The sequence below is a fragment of the Patagioenas fasciata genome, chromosome 3, assembly GCF_037038585.1.
Source record: "Patagioenas fasciata isolate bPatFas1 chromosome 3, bPatFas1.hap1, whole genome shotgun sequence".
In the NCBI taxonomy this organism is placed as follows: Eukaryota; Metazoa; Chordata; class Aves; order Columbiformes; family Columbidae; genus Patagioenas; species Patagioenas fasciata.
In genome coordinates, this window is record NC_092522.1 from 82,790,084 (window position 1) to 82,816,092 (window position 26,009).

The 26,009-nt window shown below is 36.4% G+C and overlaps 1 long non-coding RNA gene across 1 annotated transcript; it reads right to left on the bottom strand.

The window, feature by feature from the left end:
- Nucleotides 1-934: 934 nt before the first annotated feature.
- On the bottom strand, nucleotides 935-20,655 carry LOC139827748 (uncharacterized). Its single transcript, XR_011738668.1, has 3 exons — nucleotides 20,480-20,655; nucleotides 4,769-4,954; nucleotides 935-4,108 (listed from the first exon to the last, which is right to left on the bottom strand). It is a non-coding gene; the product is annotated as an uncharacterized lncRNA (long non-coding RNA).
- Between the last annotated feature and the right edge of the window lie 5,354 nt (nucleotides 20,656-26,009).

Below are 26,009 nucleotides of genomic sequence, written 5' to 3' on the forward strand. Positions count from 1 at the left end.
TGTTCAGCTGGTTTTATCTAGTCCATCTTTCTATTTATATTATATTAATATCTAGAATTCCCATCGCTGTTTGTTTTCATCATCCGAAGTTATGTAATGAAAGTAATCGGAATCCTTTTGAGACTCATTATTTTTAAAGTTTTCATGTTGATTTTTGTTAGGCAAGAATGGTTTCAGTAAATTCAGGACTACATCTTTGCCCAGTTGAAACAAGAGTCTTCAATTGACTAAAAATGTCTTGATCTCACCACATTGCAGTTTAATCATAAACACAAGGAGGCATAAGTCGTTGGTTTGCTTTAGCACTAGAAGAGATACCATTTATTGAAAACAGAGATCTGCCTTTTATGTGTATTGTACAGGCTTTGTGAAATTTCAGTCATTATTTTAGTAGGTGATATCCTACAGCTTGGCCATTCTCTATCTTGTCATTCAGGACAATGATGTTTAAAGTGACAACTGGAGAGAAATCTGTGAACCATTACCTGTTCTAAAATTGCTTCCAGTGCTTTTCGTTTGGTAGGAAGTTAGAGGCATTTCTGGGTCCAGGACATATAATGCAACGGTGAATAAATTACTGAGAAAGACACCTGCAAGCAAGTCCTACCTGTATATCTGTATGTCTGCAGATGCTGAGATTTTCATTGTGGGGGTTAAATGGGAAATTATTTTCTAATTCCTAAGGGATTTTATTATACCAAATAAAATACTCTTTGATAATTTCTCTCAACCTCTCTTTGAATAATCAACACAAAAAACTCCAAACCTTTTTTTCCCCTAATAAATTATCAATGAAATATATGTGTTTGTATATGTAAGCACCTTTAATGATGTATTATCAATCTTTGTTTTAGTTTTTAAAACATTTTTATTCTTAAAAGGAGAATCATTACAAACTGAGAAACATATTTTGAAAATACTGAACATGAATATTTGGCAATTTCAGGGGAAAAAAAAATACCAGAAAATCTCCAAACTTTTTTTCATGTCAGCTCAAGAGACTAGGTTTCCAGTGAAAACTTCCAACTACTCTACTTCTCCAGAGCTTTGTCTCACATTTTGCCTGTGTGAAAGCTGCCAACACCCCCATAATTAAGGTGCCTGTGAGCACGGTGGCTGAATCAATTTCTCATCCTTCTTCCTTCGTAGCTTTCCTCTGATAGCATGGCACAACACCATCAAGACCTTTTTTATGTTAAGGAACTGACCAGGGCATGGGCCAGAGCGCTGTCTTGCAGTGGCCCTTGTTGTTTAACTGATTAACATCTTCCTCAGCATCGTTTTGGTCCACGCCAACTAGCACTCTCCCTGCTGGTGCTAAACCATAGACAGCTTAAACATATAGGTAGATAGGTAGGTAGGTAGGTAGGTAGGTAGGTAGGTAGGTAGGTAGGTAATTATCAAGTGCAGGCTCAAGACCAGTTTTGATAGTGAGTCTGAGTGGGGCTGCCCTATTTTGCCTGGAAAAAAAAAAAATTATATTTCTTTATGGATGAAAAACATGTTACACTGAGATAAGGCTCACTCAAAGCAGTCGAAGAAAATGCTCAGTCAATGCTCCTTCCTAAAAGGTGTCCACTAGTGAAATACAGGGGTTGGGTATGTAGAGACACACCATTTATAAACAGGTTTTTGTGCCGACACTTTGTCAGAGGTTGCTCTTAATTAAAGTCTTAAACACAGAAACTGTTTTGTTACTATTATGTGCATTTTCCTATGAGGGCGGAAAGTCCAGACTTCAGTAGGACTCTCTTCAATTAAAAAAAAAAATCCAAATTTGTCTTTTCATTGCCCTTAGAACAGTTAGCACTTCTTTCCTTCTCACCCAGCCCCATCTCCCACTTACAAAAAGTAACCACCCATCTGCCCTTTTGCTATATTGGTAGCTGAGAAAATTCTCGTCTGTTGCCAGAGCTGAGCACTATGGATATGACTGCTGGAAATGCTCACTCTTCAGTCAAGCATGAGAGCTGAGAGAGGTGTCAGGGAGGTTGTGTAGCAGTTTGCAGGTTGTTTGGACCTAAACTTATTAAATGCATGCTCATAAATGTGTATTTGATCTTCAGGTCAATGAGCTAAGTTCCATCGAAAGTCTGTGCAATCAAAGATGTGCTGCTGCAGCACTGAGCCACTTGGGCACTGGAAAAACTGAAACCGCCAACTCAGTGCTCCAGGAACATGCCATGATGTAGAACACCTGTAAAGTAATTGCTTTTTTGTCTTTTTCTTCACACCAAACATGAGCGTCCCCAAAATTCTGACTATTAAACAGAAATAATTTTGTCGTGCATGCTTTTTCTGAACACATGCCTGCTCCACAGTGCTACAGTAGATAAATCCTGAATTGGTTTACATTTACACTTCAAAACTGTGAGGAATAAATCTGACAGAGCTATTTGATCTTTGCATGAAAATGGACTTCAAAGCTGAATGTGAGTTTCTGTTCATTTTACAGCTACAGACTTCCAGCAGAAAGTGATTATGCCTCTGATTACTGATGCCTATTGTAGTGTCAGTTTCATCTAATGCTTTTTTAGAATTTAATCATTGTCTTTTGTTGACCGGTACAACAGTACAGAGAGCTTTGCACTACACGTGTAAGTGGCTAGTGTAATTGAAAAACAGACTAAATCTACTGGATTTTTGTAATGCAGTAAAACATGAATAGGAGAATAAAAATGTCCTCAATGTCCGGATGTGTATTGTTACTTTGAAGCTACTCCTGGCTACCACCACCGTAGGATCAGAGGAGAAGCTAACACCCACTACTTTAAATAATTATTGGATTCATTTTTCTCATTATTTCTCATTCATTCTATTTTCAGCACCACTCCACTTGATGTTATAATTAGTTTTCTGAAAAACATTTTGCATAATAAATGGTTCTGGATTTGAAGTATCAGAGCTATGACAACTATGTGCATTAAAGAAACAGTTTAGTCATCAAAACTTGCAGTAGGGACCTAAGTTTAATTTTAATATTTTTAAGAACAGCATGCATATAAGAAGCATATCTTGCTACTTATAAGTAGAAGCATAAACAGGATGCATGCAACAATTACTAGTTATGTTAGCATGTGACTCAGTACATTTTGAAACCACATGTTAATGGATCATTTTAGATGCTTTTTTAGATTTCGTCAAATGCATGTGCCCAGTCTCAAACATATAGATACAAGTTCATCATCAAAAGGTAGAAAGAAAACAGTAATATTTGCTGTGAAAAAACAAGCTTAAGCAATTTTCCCACTACTCTACAAGCATTTTTAACATACCCAAAACATTTTTTAGCAAAAAGGGCTGTAAATATCTGTACAATAAAGACCCTTCTGTTTCTGTCTTGTCTTTCATCTTTCCTGGCTTCCCTTTCACCTCTTCTTCAGTCTTCTGCATTCTCTAAAAGTCAGAGTTTAAAGAGCTTCTTACAAGCCCCCACATGCCAAAAGTGGCATCTAGCCAGTGTTCACTCAGTAGCGGACATTGCCTGCACAAGAACTATTACATTTATGAGACTTCCATGAGACTGACAGTAGATAAAAAGTCCAAGAATGGTTGTTCCTTTTGTTTTCACAAATTCAGTTTCAGGGAGGATTATATTCATCAGACAGAAAGATGGCTCAGAATATTGTCTCTCAAACCCTGATCCAGGAACTGATCCAGTCTTGAATTCAGCTCACACAATGAGACTAAACCAAAGAGTGGTCAGTGTATTCAGTGCTTTCTTTCCCAGTGTTCTGATTTTTAATAAGAAGGCTGAAATAATTTTGAGCCCTTACAGAAGGCTGTTGGTCTAACGACTTATGGTTCATGGCATCAGTGACAAGATGACATGGAGACATGTCATGACTTCCAGCTTTCCTCCTCTCTTGAGCCCACTCACCTCTGCAAAATGGGTCTGCAATCCCCTATTTCCTTTCTAGCAACTGTGTGCTCCTGGAAAATCCTGCAAACTAAGAAACTCTTTCAGAGTGGTGGAGAATACGGACCAGGTTGCCCATCGCTAAATAAAAGTGGGGTACCTCTCTTATTTCAGCTTTTCCATTCATCCTGCCAAATATTTTTCCAGACGAAAGAATTCAGGTGTTCCTCATTATCCTTCTGTGCTTCTCTAGCAAATAAAAACATGAAATAAAATTAAGTCATTTTCATTGGACAGTGTTTTAATGGCTCAAATAGTATAAAGTCAATATTAGTATTCATGTCACATTCAATTATCTCCCTACCATGTCCCCCCATTTGCTTTTCCATGTGTTGGTTCATCACACAATGCTAATTAGGTCACTTCAAATGGACCATAATTAACAATGGCACTTTTGCAGGTTTATATTTTCACACAGAAAATCTGAGAATAAATTAATGACCAGCAATTTTGACAATTACGGTCAATTAAATTTGTCAACATCACAATTGACAAAATTAATCTATATTTAATATTGAAACCTTGACATTAAGAATGCAGTCTTGGCAAGTAAACAGATTTAAGTGACAATTATGTAATACTGCATCAAAATGATTCACTCTCAAATGATATGTGCTTAAATATCAACAACTTTAAGATCCAATACCCTCCCAACAGATAACTAACAAAAACTGTTACTGAAGCTCAAATACAGCAGTGGGGAAAAAATATCTTCTAATAAAAAACCACACCATTTTCTAGGCTTTAATGAAGGCATAGACAATTCCAGCATTGAGTTTTCAGTATTTGAGCTGCATGCATACTTCATCTGAAAGTCTACCCAGTATAACAAAGATCTCTATAATATACCTTTTCTCATTCCTAGTCTGGCTTCAAATTTTTATAGGCAGACTTCAGGATATCTTGGCAATTTACTGACAATGCTCAATTTTAATCTTATACCATTGGGTCCAGGCACCAGAACTACAGATTTTGTTCACTCTTCTGTACACGCTAGGTGCACTGATGGTAATCCTCCTGTCAGGCTGCACATACCTTATAGTTACAATAAGAACATATCAACATTAAATGCAGAGATAATTAAATGCAAAATTAAATAAAACAAAATTAAAACTTCAGAATAAAGATGACGATAGAAAAATAAATTAAAACACAGTGCAGTCAAGAGGTTTTGTGATATATGTATGAAAGAACCAAACACATTACAAAGGATTCCTTCCCAGGAAACCTTGGAGAGTACATTACACCAAACCAAAACCGGGTAAGACTGGCAGCAGTTTTCCACCACTAGATCTGGAAATAAAATGAAGAGTCAATTAATTGAACTTAGTTTCAGAAAAAAGGAAAACTGCAATTTGAAATCCTGTTTATTGTTTGCTTGACTAGATTTTGCCCTGGGGATATACACAGGTCAAATAGTTGCATTAATGCAATTCAGACAGGCTTTTTGAAATTAATCCCCCACACTTTGCAACACCCAGGGAGACTTCTGTCTTCTGTGGTCATTTGGAAGTCATTAGTCAAGCTAAACAGCCATGAAAAGCATTGATGGGACAGGATATTAAAGCACCCACAAAAAAATCCTTATTATCCAAGATATATTAACTATGTGTTTAACATGAAGCTAGTGCTATATCAACTGTAAAGCAAGATGGCTTGACAGACATTGATATAGTTGGAACTGTATTATCATAGTCAAATGCAAATTGAGGATAATAGCTGGCAAATCTGAGAACAGACTTCATTAGTTTTCCAGGCATGTGCTTGCACGTAAACAGCATATTCCCATGTTCATTTTGACCTAAAGTAGCTAAATTGGTTAAAAAATGTAACAATTCATTACAGCACTGAGTTTTCTTGTTGAACTGTGGGGCCTAAGTCACTATTTTCACAACTACCAGGAAGGCCAAACCACACCTAATTGGAAATTAGACTAAAAAAAGGTTACATGTCCTGCATACTTCTCCTTGCGTTTTTCAGAATATAAAGCAGTATGTGACAACATGATGTCTGAGCAAAACCTAATATTCCTAGTGCTTTATAGGAATTATTTTCACCTTTCTTTATCTAACCATTGGAGTGGAAGCAGAATTCTGGCATGACCCAGCGATAAAAATGTAAGTCCTTAAGTTTTTATTATTAGAATTTTTATTACTAGAGTGCTTAAGAAGTTCAAAAGGAAAGAATCTTCTCACTGAGGTAGTCTTATGCCAGAGTGGAAACAAGATTATTTAAAAGCAAAAATTTAAAAATAAACAGCTAGAAGGAAAGATGAAAGAGAAAGCAAAAGGACACAACTTAAAGCCTGTTGTAGGAGAGACAAATATGCATGACAATGTCAGATTTTCAGAAGAGTTCCACCTGCAGAATCTCAGTTTTGGTTTGCCACACAAAGCAATCAACATTTTTGGGTCTTGAACACGTCTGACAACCTGTTTCCTTCAGTCAGGTATTTCCTGCTGTCTCTTCTGATTTTATTAGAGCAACCAGAACAAGGAACCTTTCTGCTCGTCATCTGCATCACCATTTCTGACAAAGTGATAGTGATAGCAGCATGATGTCAACTTGTTCCCTAAAGAAAATTCATGGAGAGCACAACCATTTGTCCTGGTTTTGTTAAAAACAAGACCAGTTCTCTTTTAGTGATTTTTCTTTCAGCTAAGTTCTTCTAGGTGGCTGCACTTTCCTGAGTTTTAGCCTGCATATTTTTCCTCAGATGCTGTACTCGGTGCTGATAAGAAGACCAACGGAATGCTGAAGAAGCTCAGGTTTAGATTTATTACTATGGTAGCCAAGAAAGACTGATTAGTTTTCTCACGTTCCATCAAGAGAAGGGGCGTGTTTGAGGAGGGGTGGATGGAACAGGAGACTTAAATTGACCAATTAAGTATTCCATCCCATAACTGTCATACCCCCTATATAAGAGGGTGATCACGAGGGTCACTCTCTCTTCGACCATGGCCGGCATCTAGACAGGACCCTGTCTGTCTGTCTGTGATCTACAGGCCTCAGGCCCTGCATCCTTGCAACCAGGTTCCAGTTTGCTGTGCAGTCCCGCCCATGACTTGCGGGGGCCTGAGCTGCACCTGCTGGAGTTGCCAGCTCCGCACACCCAGCTCCACCGCTGCTGGAGTGACGCCAACTCCACATCGAGCACTTGAGATTGGTTTTGTATATTTTGTATATATATTCTCTATTTATTAGTAGCATTGGTAAAACCCTTTAAAACCTTCCAACTTGAAGTTGAAATCTCCCTTCCTCCTTATCCTTCCTATCATCTTTGCGATCTAAAGGAAGGGGGTGGTGAGAGGTGAGGGGATAACAGGGACCGTCTGCCGTGGTTTATTGCTGCCTTGCCTTAAACCATGACAATTACAAAGCAAGAAGAAAAATAATATAAAGGGTTATTTGATCACTGGTAGTAAATGTGTGCTCCACAATGAACTACACTAAAAAAATAACACAAAAATTCTCATCTCTACATGGACCATAAATCTTGCATTTTTTCAAAGAACTATTCATTTTTTAATTAAGCATGGAATTAAAAAATGGACCAATGGAGTATACACTCAGTCCAGAATGAGGGAGGCTTGTTTGAATCTCCAAAAACACCTCCCTTGAGTATTCCCCTGTATGATCCTATGCATTCCCTGACTGTAACCTACGTCTTTGTCACATTCCCGAGATCCTACCACAACGCTAAATCCTCCTTGAAAGAACCACCTCTGCCTATCTCTTGCCATAATTTGTACAGTAGGAAGCAGGAGCACAAACCCAACAGACTTTCACAGGCAGTTTAAAATTGCTGATAGAAGAAGCTGACATTTGAGGTTGGCTTTGAGGAGCCAGTTAGGCAGGCTGGCTTAGAAACTTACTGTTTTCAGAGAATGATAGAAAACCTGATGATAGTGAGTGTTTTTCCTACCCTAAATTTTCAGTAGAATAAGCCAACATTTTTTTTTTAGCTGTCCTTTCTTTGTGATGCATGTTAAAAACAACTCCTTTCATTCTTGTGGCCTGGTTCTTAAAGTATTTTTTGTTTTTCAGAGATGAACATGTAAATAAATAATCTTGAACCCTTGTTCATTTTAGGCTCCTTGTTCCATTCATGGTTATCTACTATAATTTGTAAATGTAATATAAGTCATTACAAACATGTAAATAGATGATTGTGTTAACAGTAAAACAAGTCCCAAGATACAATACCCACATTTACAGCAGGTATAAAAGTCGTGCCATAACTGCTTAGAGTTATGGTACGTGCGTCTGTGTGAGCCACAGGACTCTCAAGAAATCAGAGTGAAAGTCTAATGATTCAAAAACTACCTGTCAGTTTGCTGTTTAGAAAGTAATGAAGAGAATGTGACTGCTTTAGAATACCTGAACTGTTGACACCTTGTAAGCCGTCATTCAAAGGTACTATAAAACATCAGCAGAACTGTTTTCTTTCAGTCTGCAATTTTCACCCAAAAATTTTTTACCTTGTGAAATGTAATTTTTTAGTATCCACCTTCAAAGAGTGTATGTGAATATTGTCTTTAATAAGATATTCTTATTTAATAAAGATCAGGTGTTTTACCTGATTAAATAGATGTTCGATTAAACACATGTCAGAGAAGATCAATGGCAATAACAATCTTGGCAGCAAGAACTTATATATCATCAATAAGGTACTGAAACAAAGAATTTGGTACCTTGGATGTTAGCGTGACTTAAGGGAAGAAGCTTGGGATTCCTTTGGAGCACATTGTTTATTAACTCCTAGATTATCACCTAGATATGGTAAAATTATGTGTAGCAACTTTAAGGGCACCTTCTGTATGTTCAGATGGAAACTCTGAAACAGGGTTTTAGTGAAGCAAAATTACTCTTTGTACCACAGCTGCTGTATTTGGGTATGAAATCAGAGAAAGTTTGTTCTGTTCCAAGTGTGCTGGGCCTGTGATATTCACGCGTATTGTTTGCTTTTGCAACCAGTTTTGCTTGTCAGCTGAGTCAGCATGGTTTTTTTTTCTTTTTAGATGTCCAGAAGTGCATTCCAACCCCTCCTTTCAGAAGAAATCAACACTGGTAACGTTTAACTGAAAAGGATGTTGTGCAATTTAGTTTACTAATGTTTGTAAGATGATTTAAAATTCTGAAATGGAAGCTGCAATCGAAGTACAAAGATATTATTATTTAGCTCTAAATTTGCAAGAAATCATTCAAATACTATTTGAGAACATGTATAATTTATTTTTTTTAGTCAGAGAATGCAGATGAAGAAATGCACTGATGATAGCATGAAAAGAGTAATACCTATCCTCAAGGACAAGGAGGAAGCTTTGAAGTTGTTGTAACAATTATACAAAACACTCTTCAGTACCTCTGCAAAGTTGCACAAAGGATGAGGCTGAATACCCTTTCATATAGATAATGTTTCTTCTGATAGAAATGAGCACTTTGTAGATGGTGTCAAGAAGCTACAAATACAGCCTCTTGAGTCACACAAACATACAGGAGAAAATTACAAATAACTTAGACCTTCACGGAAAGGTCTTCATCCTATATTTTTGTAGCGTGGTTGATGCACTGCAGCTATCTTGTCTTCAAAGAGTCATTTTCTTTTGCTATTAAGAGTCGCTGGGGCAGGCAACAATTCTATATCACTCCCGCTTGTTTGGGACAAACGACTTCCCTCAGCAGACCTACATGCTTTGAACTGCCCCCACCAGATGAACTTTCCTTCTTATGGCTTTCTAACGCTTCTAACCTGTCAGGTTAGAAGGCAACAACAAGAAAGAGATTCAACTAGCAAGGGGCCCCATGAGAGCTGAACACACACCGTCAGCTTGCACAGCCCAAGGGTGACTCCAGCTGCCCTCTTTCCAAACCCTGTTTTCTACCCCAGGCACTGGATCTGTGTGAGCAGGAAGAAAAACTTCCTCTGTGATAGCTAATGAGTCACTTGCATGATTAAGTTAGGGTTTGGGAAGAACTATGTCAATCGGATGTGCCTACAGAAGAGCTGCTTTCCTGAGCATGCTGTTCATTCCTTTGGCTCAGCATATTTAAACACACCGTTTCTGGCTTAGCTTGGAAGTGAAGGCACTTGCATGTTTTTTGCTGGTTTATTTTTCTATTCTTCTCTGCTAGGTTTTTATGATGCATTAAAGAGGTATTGTGGGTTAACCTCAGATGGCAGCTCAGCCCCACACAACCCACTTCCTACAGTGGGATGGGGGAGAGAATCAGAAGGGTAAAACAGAGAAAGAGAAAACTTGTGGGTTGAGATAAAGATAGTTTAATAAGTAAAGCAAAAGCCAAGCACAAAAACAAAGCAAAAGAAGGAATTCATTAACTACCTCCCATCAGCAGGCAGGTGTTCAGCCACCTCCAGGAAAGCCGGGCTCCATTAAGCATAATGGTTACTTAGGAAGATAAACACCACAACTCCAAACATCCCCCCTTCTTCCTCTTTCCCTGCCCTTTTATTGATGAGCACAGTGTCATATGGTCTGGGATATCCCTTTGGTAACTTTGGGTCAATCGTCCTGGCCGTGTCCTCTCCCAACCTCTTGCCCGCTCCCAGCCTTCTCACTGACATAGCAGCCTGAGAAACAGAAAAAGCCTCGTATCTGTGTAAACACAGCACCATAGGAGCCACTATGAAGAAAATTAACTCTATCCCAGCCAAAGCCATAAAAGACGCAAGCGGAAATAATTTACGAAACAGTTTTGGTAGCTAAAAACTATGTTAGTCTGAACTGAAGCTGCAAGAAGCCAGAAGCCATGACCACCAGTGCAGAATGTGGAAAGACTTCATTTCCAGCCATGTCATTAACCCCAGTCATGTCCTTACATCATTATCTTCATTTGGCCTAGGCTGTCACCGGTGCCAACTGCCCCCACCATAAGACATGTATTACCAAAACAATCACTACAGTAACTCTGCAAGCAGGTGCAAATACTTGTAAAGACACACCCATAAAAGACAACAGAACAAGTCTTTTTTATCTTGACCAGAGAACTGTGAACTTGTAAGGCTTTTTTTTACTGTTTCCCAATAATTTTTCTCTATTTTTTAAAGATCCTGGAAAAAAATTCAGCTGCTCATATTTCAGTTCAACTCTAGTATCTGCCTCCAGCAGCACTCACAGAAATCATAGTCTAGATTTTCAAATGTAGGTGAGTGAAATGAAATGAGAAGCACAGGTTACACTAACTTTCAATTCTATTATACCTCTGGTTTTGAAGCACTTAAGTACTCCTGAAGATCTCACATGAATTTTTTTTTAGCATCTTTCATTCCCCTACAAATTATTGCATAGGATGTAGTCCCACCAAAGATCTCATCATTACATGGATGTGGATGCTGGGGGATGTTAAATTTTGTAAATCTAGACATGACATAGAGATTTAACTATTCTTTGAGCGTCATTTGGCACTGCATCTGGATCAATAGTACAGTGGCAGCACTAGGAGACTCTCCCTGAAACGCCCAGGCTATACTTAATCAGCACTTAGAGGCAGCATACATTGGGCAATGTGTCCTTCTCTCCTTCTTCTCTAGTGGCAAGCAAAATGTCTTGAACGGCAAAGGAGAGACTAGTGTAAATGAATCTGTTGTGGATTTTACCAGGAGTAGAGTGGGTGCTGGGCTGGGGGTGCAGGCTCTGTGCAGGCCAGTGGGAAGGGGCATCGTTCTTCGCCTCTGTGATTTGATCCTAAACCTCTGACATGAGGCCCCACTGCACACAGAAAATTTCTTCAAAATAACACTAACACAGAGACAGATCTGACAAACCAATGTCAGCCAAGAACTGTTATAGCCACTTATTTCCTCTATTAAGGATTTTTCATCTTTTCTCTATCATGTGTTGCATTCCTTTAACTTGCATTTATCAATGTTAGTGAAATAACAGAGGTTTGCTGAATAGTACAGAGGAGGAAAAGCCCGTTTATACAGCTGTGTCTTTTGAGATCTAAATTTAGAGAGGGCTCCAGGACGTAGTTTCAACTTTGGCCCTGAATTTTCTTTAATTATGGTTATGGCTATTTGGTTTTCACTGCAGAAAAGAGGAAAGTCGTAGACTAGTGGGAACATCATGGTTTATCTTTCCTTAGAAAACATAAATATACACTCTGTGAATTTTATTTTATTTTTAAATTAGGATGTCTTGCTTAGTATGTTAATAGGTTTCAGAGTTACCATTTGTATTATGACATTATGGCTACAAGAAATGTGCACTTTGTCACTCAGATCTTCTATTGACAAACAATTGTTGATTACTTTGAAATGCGAAGCATGACAGTTCATTTAAGAAAAAAAAAATAACAGAAGCAGTAAAAATATAAAGCATAGAGAAAAAATGAATCGAAATTGAATATGCATATAGCTGTCTTTCCAAACTCATTGCAAAACCACTCATATAATTTAAAAGCATTCAAAAATGAGGTCAGCTTCTGACAGATTATGTGGTTCTGACTTTACTGAACCACTGTTCTGTGATCAGCTCCGTATGTGTCATCCTTCTGCTGTGTAATTTTTTTTCAAAGTCTAAAGATATAATTAAAGTGATATGTCTGCAGCTCAGTTAAAAGACTGAGCACTTTGCAGTTGGGGAAAAAAAAAGTCACAAATTTGTTAATTATTACAGATACACACAACAGAATTGCTTTATGATTACTGTTTAATCATCAGAAATATCTTGTTTATTCCTTGAGAGAACAAAGTTTCCAAGAAGACAAGAAAAATATTATTGCAGAAATAGAGCTTCAGGTTTCTCTAAAGCTTACCAACAGCCCCTCGAGTTTTGTACATTTTTCTCTTTTCTTAATATTCTCCTCATTCAAACACCTTGTCTTCTCATTTTAAAACAGAAGGCAAGGTCTGGAACAATGGCTTTCATACCATTGACTTAGAGCAATAGCAAGAAGCACTTAAGCTAAATATTTACACCAAAAAAACCTTGCTGTATGATGAATGTGAAAATGAAACAGTATGAAATAGTTGATGAAAAGAAAGCATTACTTGGATGTTTAAGGGAGCTTCATAGAAGAAGGAGGTAATGAAAATAACTTGGTTTTGCAGTCTGAATTTCCCTAAAACAAGTTTGTCAGTCCCTGGAGGATTTTTTTTTCTCTTCAGTATTTTATGTCTTTCTGAGCATAAAAGTGTAATCAGCTAGTACTCGAGCACTTTTAAAACAATGAAGGAGAGTGAAAATATTTCTGAAAATAAATAGCTTCCAAAATATTTTTAGTTATCAAAAATAATAAATTGTTGTAAAAAGTAACAGCAAGAAAAATAACTATTTTTAGAAATTTAAATTATTTGAAGAATATTACAACGTTATAAATTTTGACTTCAGTTAAAGTACTTATCTGTGCAAATTACTGAAGAGAAGTCAATTCTTATGGGAGCAATGTAAAAAATGAGAGATCTTTGACACTGTCTTTGATACTATTGTCAAATAACCTAGTGGAATCAACAAATTCAAAACGAAGTTTCAGTCAAATTGTTGACATCCATATCTAACTAGTTGAGGGAACATGATCAATAAAGATTGTTGAGCAATCAGCCAGGAGACAATTTTTTTCTTGCCAATTTGCATAGGAAAAGTTCTTTGAGACTTTCATGTCTTTCATGGCTATCATAAGTCAGTTTAGAATATATTTACTTGGTTTTTTAGAACTAAATCCTGGAGAACCTAAAGATCACAATATCGTAATGAAATACATTTTGAAAACCAGCAGTTTCCTGTCACCTGTAAAGTGCAATTTAAAAATTATCTAAATTCCACGCTAACGATTTCTTTATGTGTCTTCCTTGTACAGGGAAGACAAGACAAATCAACAACTGATCATTCATCTACAGCATCTTTTTATAGCACTTACAGCGGAGTTTATGCCACTTACACTGGAGATAAACTCTAGACTTTTTTTGTAGACCATACACAACATGAATTCCTTTGCTCTGTCATGTCTACTTAAAAAACACTCAAAATATTTTGTTTACTGTTACAAATTACTCTTAATTTTTCATGTAGCCACAGAAAGTACAAATGAGTTGGAATCTGTAAAACAAACTCCAGAAATCCAAATCATACAGAGTCAACAGAGAATTAAGTTTTATCACAGGTGGCAGATATCACCCCCTTCCAACTTCACAGGAATTCCTTTCCTTTACACTTAATCATGTTAAAAAAAAAAAAAAAAAAAAAAACTACTTTTAAAGTTTTGAAGAAACTGCCTTCATCTTGGGTCAGCTTCTGCAGATGTATTAATGGTTCTCAAATGGTGTGACAACTGGAAAACCTGCTATCAAATCTGTACATCAGATCCCAGTGGCCTTGCTAAGTATGGCTTGTTTCACCGTGTGAGCTAGTGTTCAGCATTTTATCTTTACCAGTGCTCACCATTACTAGCTCATCAAGTCATAACACACCACAGCGTAATTCTTACCAAGGAATTATCCAAGGGCCTTGGTTTTAAGCAATAATGCCAGATATACTGAAATAATTCATGGACTATACAATAAACTTGAACAATTACATTAGGAAATGTTTTATGCTTTGTCTTTATATCTACCTGCAATGTTAACTGCATTCAGAGGTAAGGTTATATTACACAGTATCACAGTATGTTTGGGATTGGAAGGGACCTCAAAAGATCATCTAGTCCAATTCCCCTGCTGGAGCAGGAACGCCTAGGTGAGGTCGCACAGGAATGTGTCCAGGCGGGCCTTGAATGTCTCTAGGGAAGGAGACTCCACAACCTCCCTGGGCAGCCTGTTCCAGTGCTCTGTCACCCTCACTGAGAAAAAGTTTCTTCTCAAATTTAAGTGGAACCTCTTGTGTTCCAGCTTGATCCCATTACCCCTTGTCCTATCATTGTTTGCCACTGAGAAGAGCCTGGCTCCATCCTCATGGCACTCACCCTTTATATATTTGTAAACATTAATAAGGTCATCCCTCAGTCTCCTCTTCTCCAAACTAAAGAGACCCAGCTCCCTCAGCCTTTCTTCATAAGGGAGGTGCTCCACTCCCTTAATCATCTTTGTTGCCCTACGCTGGACCCTCTCCAGCAGTTCCCTGTCCTTCTTGAACTGAGGGGCCCAGAACTGGACACAATATTCCAGATGGTGTCTCACCAGGGTGGAGTAGAGGGGAAGGACGACCTCTCTCGATCTACTGACCACCCCCCTTGTAATACACCAGAGGATGCCATTGGCCTTCCTGGTCACAAGAACACAGTGCTGGCTCATGGTCATCCTGTTATCTATATTCAACTTCTACAGCTCAGCTAAGTGTTCAAATGAGGGCAACTGCACTGCAACTATGTCTTTTTCATTTGCTACAGCAGTAGCCTAGCTTTGATTGAAACAATTAATTCATCTATCTGAAGTTAGGTTACACAATCTCACTTTGTATTAGGTAGTGTCTTTAAGGACCAATAACAAATACTTAAACTTCCAAAATAGAATAAAAAAATATTTTCTGTATTCATTTCAAGTTGCAGAGTAATGTATTCATAATAAGGTAAAATTCTAATATAATATATAATTAAAGGTAAGGGAAAGGCTAATGTATGGGATCCTGACACTAAAATACTAGTGTCAAAGAGCTTCTTTGTAAAATAGAAAATGTTACAAAGGAATTCATCATATGTGTTGAAACAGCAAGTATCAAGTCATACAGTACTGCTGTTGAGTTTAAAGGGAAATTCAGTCCCATGTTCTGGATATACTCAGAAACTATATTAAAGAAGGGGCACTTCTGAGATGACAGTGTTTACTGAATGATCAAGTTGTTTAAGGTAGTAGAGTGTTGACTGTGCAGATGTTACGATATTGAGCGACTGGAAGATAAAATGACAGAGAAAGTTCAGTGTAGATGAAAGGGACCATGGGAAAAAAAAATGAAAAAGAATCTTTGCTTACATAGCAGTCATCTTCGAGCTGGCTAATACCTCTTAAAACAAAACAAAACAAAAGTGGGTTATAACAGGTAGTTCTATGGGGAAAAAAATGCTTAATGCTGAGTAGAAATCAAAAAAGGAATCTGAAAAATGAGAATTATTAAGAAATTATTAGAAAACAGAGAAGGGTATTATACCACTGTATAAATTAATGGTTCTCATAATTAATGCAATCTGTGCTGGTGGCCTGGGTGGAAAGAGAGTGTAGAAGGACTGGTAAAGGTACAGAGAAGAGGATCAAATGTATAGCTGGATCAAAAGAGGACAAGCAAGTAAATATAGCAGTTTCTTTATGACGAACAACTGGACTAGGGCTCCCCAGCTCCAAAAAGAGAAAACAAAAGGGAAATGACTGAAGTCTAGAAAATTATGAGCCTTGTAAGTGAATAGGGAACAGTGGGTTTTTGTCTCTTCCAGCACAAGAACATCACATGAAACTACGGCTTGCAGATTCAAAACAAAAAAAGGCTGCAATCTTTACAAATGGAGCTCTTAAGCTATAGAAATCCTTGCTACAAGACGTTGAAATGTAGAAAAATAAATATCAGCTGAAAAAATCCATTAATAAAATCCATTTGGAGCTATTAATATTATTCATACTTAAATGTTATTTCTGTGTTTCTGGCATTCTCTGAACTACAAAACACTGAAGAATGAAGAATACTGTAGGACAATACTGCTGTCTCCTTTTTTCTTATCCTCTTAACTAGGCACAGTACAAGTGAAAAAAACATGGTAGATGGATCTTTGCTCAGATCCAATGAAGAATTTCAGTGTTCTGAAAGGCAGACTGTGAGATTTACACTGCAGATTGGCAGTTTTGGGGCTCCCGCTACTTTGCACAAGGAACTTCTGAAACTGCAAATGTTTAGCAGTTTTCACAGCAGCTCCTTGGCCATCCTGGAGCCATGCAGCACTATCAGGTGTTCAGAGTTCAACCCATTTGCTGCCTGGAAAGCTGGGACCAAAGTGTTAAACTGATACCTGCATCAGATATTGAAGCCAGTGGACGCTCTCATGCAGAGGTTTTCCCACAGCCTGAGCCGTGGAGAAGGCAGGCAATCGCTTCTGGACTCCCTGAAATTTGTGGCTTGTCTTTACATTCAATGGTAGATGCAGTCAATGAAATTCATCTGGACTTGTGATTACAGATACTACTGTATTGGAGAAGGCAGCCTGTTGTTTTCTAGCTTTCAGGCAGAAAAAAAATGAGGGTTCTCAACTGCTCCTTGAAGCTGAGAGAACATTTCGGGAGAGGCATTACCCTGTACTTACACCCCCCACAGTACCCTCTGTTGGTTTTTCTCATAAACAGGACATCAACTAGAGAAACACAACTGCTCTTGTGTTCTTGGAGGGAATTTGTCCATTTCTGTTTGGTCATATCTAGCAAAATATCAAACAGGTTTCCTAAAAGTTTGATAATCAGTGTATTTAAAAAGAAGAATTAAGAAAAAAAAAAAAAGATAATGACTGAGGCACGGTTTCTTCTTCAAAACATCTCTCTATATTAGTTATTATTATTACAGCTTTATTCCTCTTGAGTCCAGCTAGCCAGTTGTCATCTGTTCAAGAGTTGCCTTCTTAAAAGATATGATGTCCTCATGCCAGTATCAGCAGTTACGTTAGTGATGAATTAATTTTACATTCACACAAGGTTGTAGCATGGAGAGTGTTGGTCCCTTCTCCCAAGCAGCAAGTGATAGAATGAGAGGAAATGGCCTCAAGTTGTGCCAGGGAAGGTTTAGATCGGATATTAGGAAAAAATTCTTCATGGAGAGGGTTGTCAGGCATTGGAACAGACTGCCCAGGGCAGTGCTGGGGTCACCATCCGTGAAGGTGTTTAAAGGGATGTTAAAAAGGTGAGGTTCTTAGGGACATGGTTTAGTGCTAGAGTTAGGTTATGGCTGGACTCAATGATCCTGAGGGTCTCTTTCAAGTGCAATGATTCTATGATTCTCTATAGCTCAAGTTTATTCATATTCAGGGCCTACTACTCAGAGCCTACACATTGTTTTATAGATGCTATGAGGAGGGTTTATAAGGAATTTTAGCAAGATAGAGCCATGAGAGGTAGATATTTTCTGGACTCCAACTTCATGAAGCCCTCTGTACTGACAAAGTCAAAGAGAAGGGACTATTTACATACGAAGTACTTTTCTGTGAATCTTGATATGAGATAAAGGTGGAAACTGGAATGTTGTTTCGATTTTTGCATGAGCACCAAGTGTTCAGGAAGGCAGCTGAAAGATAGCAGATAAATTGAAATGTATATGAGGCTGACGGACCCATGCAGAATTATAGGAATTGTAATGAAGCAACGAAACGATCTGATTGGTTTCAAAGCTGAAATAAATAATCTACACATTAAATATTATTATCCATATTTTGCTCTTGTTAGCAGGTCTCCAAGGAAAGCAGCAATGCTCTATGTTAGAGATAAGCAGTTACATGTTAAAAGCCAGACAGTAATAACTGAGACTAATTTACCTATTTGATATTTCACTAGCATTTCTTAGAATATTTCTGCCTATGATACAGTGTATGAAAACTCTAAATAACATTTGCAAATGGTATCAAACATACTGCTTGTATAAGTTCTAAATTTTAATGAGATTTTTAATGGAAAATTATTATAATTGTTCAGTAATGTCAATGACAGACCTGCAAGCATGTATCCTTACTTTCAACAAGCTCTACAACCTAAGTTACCTGAATATTATTTTAAACATTCTCTCTCATTTTTAGTCCATACACTTGACTTTTCTTTTACCGTAATGGTCCCTCTTCAGCCAAAAGCAATCACTTTATTCTTTTCTGAGTGGATTTAAAATGTCAGGTAGCATTTGCTGTATGACATTTTTGGTATATCTTAGTTAAAAGCACATTTGCAGTAATTATTTTAAAAAACATATATATTTTATGACTGCTTCTAATTTCCTGACCTTCTGAGTGTCTAAACAAGTGTAATTTATGCATTTATAATTGTTAATGCATGGTTTAGGGTCAATAAGACAATATACAAAAAATAGCATATGATATAATTATGATGCATCCACATGTACTGAGCTTATACATCTTATTATCACTGAAATGTCGATATACTTAAGGGAGAACACTTTTCTTTCATTTCCTGTTTAGGGTAATTCAACAAAAACTTTTCTGTTTCACTCTGATGCAAATTCATTGGAACAAGATGTAAGCTTATAATGAGTTGTTCTTTGAAAACACTGAAAGACAGTTTAAACAACAATATTTATCTTCTGTAGAAATCTGTACACAATTTTTGCCTAATTTATTAATAAAGAATACTTTGAAATGAACAGAAAAATCACAGACTTCCTGTATTCACATATGCCAGAAGATGTTATGTTATCACTTACCCTCAGATACTTTGTAATGGCAAGCTGGGCCAAACAAGTAGGTTAACCAAATAAAAAACAGATAAACTCCTCTGTTTTAAAGCTATCATATAGTTGAAATTAATTATCTTTATTCTTAGTTCAAGAAAGTTTTTAAAATATTTATTAAAAAGGCAGTGTAGTAAGACTTCTTTTGAAATGCATTGATAGAGAAGCAAATCCTTAATGCCTGAAGAGTACTTATTCTAGCAACAGTGCTTCTCTGACTTTGAATAAATAAGTAGATAAAAAAGAATTGTTATACATCAGACTAACCACTAAAGAAACATATGCACACTTGGGTGCATTAAAGATATATTCAGTTGCTGTTTTAAGTAACTATAAGAGTTTTAACTGTCTTCGTCTTAGATTTTTAAATACCTTCCAAGGTCCACTATATGCTAAGTTTCTTCAGTCAAATACTTTTTTAAAACATACATTTACTGGAATATATGATAATTAACTTTCCTCAGTTATGCTAAATATCTGGCTCAATTTTTCAACAAAATTTTACTTTTTTAATATCATCAGCTAAATAAGATATGTAATTAAAACACAACAACATACTCTCAAGAATAATGATATACTACTAATAAGAATCTTCAGATAACATTTTAATACACTTACAAAAACATGAAAAATACCGATAATTCCTATAGCTACAGAAAGAAAGTCTAAATATGTCTACATTTTTTTAACCACTCTTTGGAAAGAAATACTTTGAGTTTTTATTCAGATATTGAAACCAATTAGTAATCCAATATGGTTATATTTCATTAGTTTTAAAATGACACAATTGTCAGAATAGAAGAGTAACACGATGCCGTACAGGAGAATCTGCAATTTTTTTTTTTTCCAGTGGGATGTAAATGATAGCTAGCTTGAGAGATAAACAGACATACTATAAGATATTTTAGAAACTGAAATTTTATATTTAAAATCAAATATCTCTAGTTCCATAACTGAAACCTGATATTTGGAAATTTCAGTGAATAAGAATAGCTTAAGTTTGAAAACATTGCTTATTATTACCCAGTCTATTATTTTTTATTCAGTCATAATCAAAGAATGTTCCTCATCTCTATAAGCAAATATGTCTTCTTAGTAAAAACAAAACACAGTACCCAAACTATTATTTTGTAAAGGAACAAACAGTTGTATTGGTTTAGCTTTTACTGAGCCCTTATCTTTAGCTTACCTCTGAAATGAGTTCTCCAGCATAACGTTCTTCTTGTATGTCTTTGCAGCATATTTCTACTCTGCCAATATCATGCATAGATATGCTTTGGCTTTATGTATATCATTCATATGGAAACACATTATGTTAAAGAGCCTCAACACCACAGTGTAAGAAAATTGTGGATGGTAGTGAGAATATCATGTTCTTGAAGAGCTTCATAAAGCATAAGTTATTAAGTAAGCACTGTGTTGAACCTGAATTCAGCTAAATAAAGATGAAAGCTTGTCAAAAAGTTGAAATGATACCCTAACAAATTGACAAAATTAATATATTATTATAAGTCATGAATAGTTTAACCACAAAATTAGATGGGCAGATATGCTGCTGTTTTCTCTTTAATCAAATTAAAAAGTGTCTCTATTGTAAGCACAGATCTGTAGTCATATTTCCATAAATAATTATTTAAATTATAATCTAAACATTCAACTACTGTTAATATTTAAAATATATTCATTGATCTTGTGCTATAGTGTAAAAGAAAAAAATATAAATGCTGCCACAGGTAATTATTAGTGGCTTAGCTGTCAGTTAGTCAAATCAACTAAAAGACCAATTACTCTGACGATACACAGGTTGAAAGGCTGGTTAAAGTGGAATTCATTGTTGACATTAGGTCATGTTCGGCAAATTCTGATTCTATGACAGTAGGGTTTTTTCTCTGTGAATTATTATAATGAGGATATTTTGCATTTGAATTCATACACAGTAACTTGTTCTCAACTTTAATCTCTTAATCTTGTATAAACCCTTAAAAGATGCACAGCACACTTTCTATAATGCAACTTCAGCATTACATTTCTTACCAGAAAAATGAGGTTTGAATAAAGACACAGATAACAACACAAAACGTTTCCTCCAAACTTCCTTTTCTTTCATACATGTCTATAGACAGCTGAGTAGGTCAGGTGAGAAATTCTGCCTCCAAAAGATGGCAAATTGCTCTTGAAACTTCTACACACAGAGTACAATCATATCCACCTCGTGGAAGATGTTTCCCCTCAGAAACATCAACTCTGAGGTGATTTTTCAGAATGAGTGCGAGCAGCCTGGAAGGACATATCAGTCAGATGAACAGGCTGCTGGGGTCTGCTGCTGTTGATTCACTTCCAGAGAACAGCGACTAGAGCATTAATTATTTCAAAGACTTGTAATACCTTATTTTTTTACCTTTTTTTTTTTAAAAAAAAAAAAGCACAAATCATAAATCTATGGAAGTACATTGGAGAAGGATGGCAAGGTTTCTAAATATATCTCCTCAGTCACTCTGAAGAGTATTTTTACTTTGTGCATGTTTGTGAACACTGAGAAGCATAAATCCAGAGTACCCTAAGAACTCTCAAGATTTACTGTTCACTGTTCAAAACTTTTCAAAGCTTTTTCAATAAATAACTCTACTTACCTTCCTTAGTCATTATGTAATTTCAGGACTACATAATGCTGAGAAGATATACTAGACCAGCTGCTAAAATGTTGAAAGACATCTGAATGTTTTGAACCACATTCGAGCACTAATCGTGATAATGCCGTGTTCTTACTCAAGGTACTACATCAATAATTGTATCTCTCCTCACATACAAGTAGCCTTATCAACAGCTTCCTAGTTATGAATTTTATTTCCATTGCAAAAATTAATACATACAAAATATAAGGTATTGTTACATATTGCTACCTGGTAAGAAGAAAAATAAACCAAATTATTTTTAATACAATGAAATTCTGTATCTACTAAATAAGAAATTATGACTGAGTGAATTTCACAAACACTTTGAAAAGTCAAAATATCACATAAACTATATGGAAAAGCATTAAAGCAACTCATGCATTTGTAAGGAAATAAGGCAGAGACACTTGTCTTCTGTTTAGATGCCACATGTGTAAATAAAGAATTAAAACAAAGGAGGCACCTTGTGGTACATAATGATGGGCAAAATTACCAATTCTTTTTTTGTTGACTGCAAGCACTGGCAGTTTCCATGGTCTGTAACTGAGCTCCTGAATTGTAAAGAAAGAACATCTTCATTTACCTGCATCATTAGCTAATTTTAGTAAATTAAATTAGTTTAAAGTACCTGATACATTAATGTATTTAGCTTATAGTGTCTCTTACTGTTGGTTTTCTTGAGTCTGAAAATAATTTCATCAAAATGTGAGCAGACTGTAATGGAAATCACAGATTGTCTTAATTTATAATGAAACATTGTTAATGACGGAGCACTGTATGATGTGGTTTGACTTAGAATACAAGCTTAGATTAACTAGCACTTGCAGTCAAAGATTTTATTTGGTTTAATTTGTTGCATTAGTATTTATGTGAGTCAGATGGTAAAAGTAGAAGACAATGCTGAGGTATATTTCCACTTCAGTGGAACACGAAGATTATTGTTTTAAACTGCCTCATTGTTGTAATAAAAAAAGGTCACTGTTAAATCTCATACTTTATTTTTCAATTCATCTTCAGAAACTGTGATTTATTTAAAAGGGGAAGAAACTTAAACCTAGACATCTTAATTAACACATGGGAGGTGTTGTTCTGCTTGGTATAACTCTTAAACATAAAATGTTAACATTCTACATCTCTTTCCAATTAAAAAAAAATGCAAAGTATATCTATTGCAATTCTTATCATAAGTATCCTTTATGAAGTGAAATTGTATAAAATATAATTGCAGAAGGATTATTTTTAAATAAATATCTAAGGTCTATCGACTAACATGAAGAGGAAAACATGTTTTTAAAAAAATTCTACAGCCGCTTGATCTGAGATTAGCCAGTCTTAGGCAATCCTATATTTCCTTAGACTGCAGCCCCTCAGGAGGGTTAAACAAATGTTCTTTTTACTGTTTCAGGATACAGTCTCTCCCGGGAAAAAAATTACCGAGCCTTTTTCTCCTAACATTTTATACCAAAAAAATAATTGGCAAATAAGAAAAATTTAAATTCTAAGAAATGAATAGTAATGAACTGATAACTAAAATATTGCTTAAAGGTCCAAATACACAAAGATTGCAATAATAGTACTATTCTGTTAAGCTATGTATACTTCATCGAAGCCAGCGGAAAGGAAAACATACCATATCACCACCATACCGCAGGCATTTTCCTACAGCCTAGTGCAAATTCAAAGCTTTCTCTGACTGTGTCCAATAAAACAGCCACAACTATTTTTAAATACATCAGGAGTCCATGACCCCATAAGTAGTAACTTCCCTTTCTTGATGGAGTGCGCATCTCACTTTTATAAGTGTCAACGGTTTCTGGCTGGCTGGCTCGAGACCACGGCATACTCTGCTTTTCTCCCAAAAAGGCCATGTCATTCTTATACAACTTAATCAGTGGCTACATACAGGAAAGCAACACTGCAGCCTTTCTGATCATTTTAATGAGGACCCCTGGCTATTCAGTCATTGAAATATAATTGACTTGCTCTTCTCTTATTTTCATAATAGACACTCCAACCTAGACCACATTTATTTTGCTATAAGAAATGTCAAGAAAGATTGGAAGTTTTCTGAGTGTCCCCATTAAAACTGAAAACATGCCACCCTGTCTTTTGCATTAGCTGCAATCATTTTGTATAGAACTCATTATGCAGATAGAAGATGCAAATGTTTCATCTATCTCACATCTAACCAAACTGCAAGTGCCAAGAAAATATGCACGAAACAAATAATTTTCTCTTCTATGTATGTGCGTGCACCCGTGGTGTTTGAATTGTGTCACAATGCCAATACCCATGTGTGCATGTGCACGTATGTGCTCACAGATACGCACACGCAGCTCAAAGTCCTCATATTTTATTTCAGGTAAAATCAAAAGGTTGTTTGGTACACATCATCACAGCTGAATAAGAGCATTTTTTTCTAAACTGAAACAGCTCTACATAATGATAACTACTACTTTAAGATCAAATGAGTAGCAGAAATCATTGAAATGTGAAGATACCGTCATGCACAAGAATGTATTCAGTGTTGTTTTTTAACTAGAATAATGAGCATTTGCATGTCGCTTGTGTTATTTTGAATAAGTCCTAGTCACTTACTAGGACTACTCAGTTCACTAAATAACTATCAGGTAAAGAACTGAGTCTACTGCATGCTAAGTCCTGCTTTTATCTGGCTAGGCTGCAACACCCATTTCTCAGCTGAACACAATATTACATAGGATATCTAGCATGAAAAGTCATTCATTGTCAACTTAACTGTGCAGTTTGCAGTGCAAAACAAAAGATATCTCTTCCTGTCAGTTATTTATAGGCACAGCATCTTATTGATCCCACCAGTAAACACTTTCCCTATTACACCATCACTTTTTAGTATTTTAAAGACATGACTACACAGGTGTTGTCACTAATCACTCAAACTAAGACCCTCACTTCTCTCATGATTCTCCAATCAGCTTTTCAGCCATCTACATTCCAAAAAATATTTATATTTTGGATTAATCATGACACAAGCTTAACAATGAAAAGATAAAAAATAAAATGGCTACAAAAGCTGGTATTTTTAATCCGCCTTTGAATAGGGAAAGTGGATTGATTTTTCCAAGACAATACTGTTCTGATGTGTTATACGGTATTACAGAGGGGACACTAAAATCATACCTTACCTTGAAAGAATTGCATACTGACATAATAGAAAGGAGTGGCAGAACAGATATTTTGTCAATATTTAATGTCATACATTATGATTTTTCTTCACAAGAGTCCTGACAATTCCCTCACCCATTTTTAGCACAAAAACATGAAAGTATCATTCTTTCTGGCATATTTACACGGTTTATGTTTTATGTCTTTACATTCAGGGTTCGAGAAGGAACACTTCTGGGCCCCCTTTTAACAGCGCGCTGTGCACCAACTAACCCCAGCCCCAGAGCAATAGGGCTGGGTCCTTCCCATCCGCCCCACGCTGTCTTCTCCTACCACTCAAAGATGTTACTACGCAGCACCTTCAGGAAAAAAAGACTTCTAAGCATCAAGCAAGCTTTCTGTTTGCATGTACGGCCTGTCACCAAGCCATGGCCCCCGTGCTCTCATGCAGATTACTCTGGGCCTGGCAGAAATAATCAGCGTACAAGAGCGAAGGGACCCCTAGGCTTCCTCTGGATCAACATCAGTGCACACGTTCATGCTACTTCAACAGCATATGGATGTACCTCACCGAGTACTTTATACATGGCAGCAGTACTTGGACTCTAGCAAATGAAAGTTTCAGTAATGTAAGCGTGTACAAATACAGTTTTAATACACTGGGCTGAGGTTATATAATTTAGGTGCCTGAAAATGGAACCATATAGATTACTTTTACTTACCTTTTTGCTAAAGCTGTTTTCAAGATTCTATGTACAAAACCTCTAGATAATGAAATTTCCACCAAAATGTTTTTAATGGAAATCAGTCTTCTCACGAAAATTTAATCAATAAATTGGAAATGCAAGTAAATAAATAAATAAATCTTTATTTCTATTGCAGCTCTATGTTCAATAAGCACTT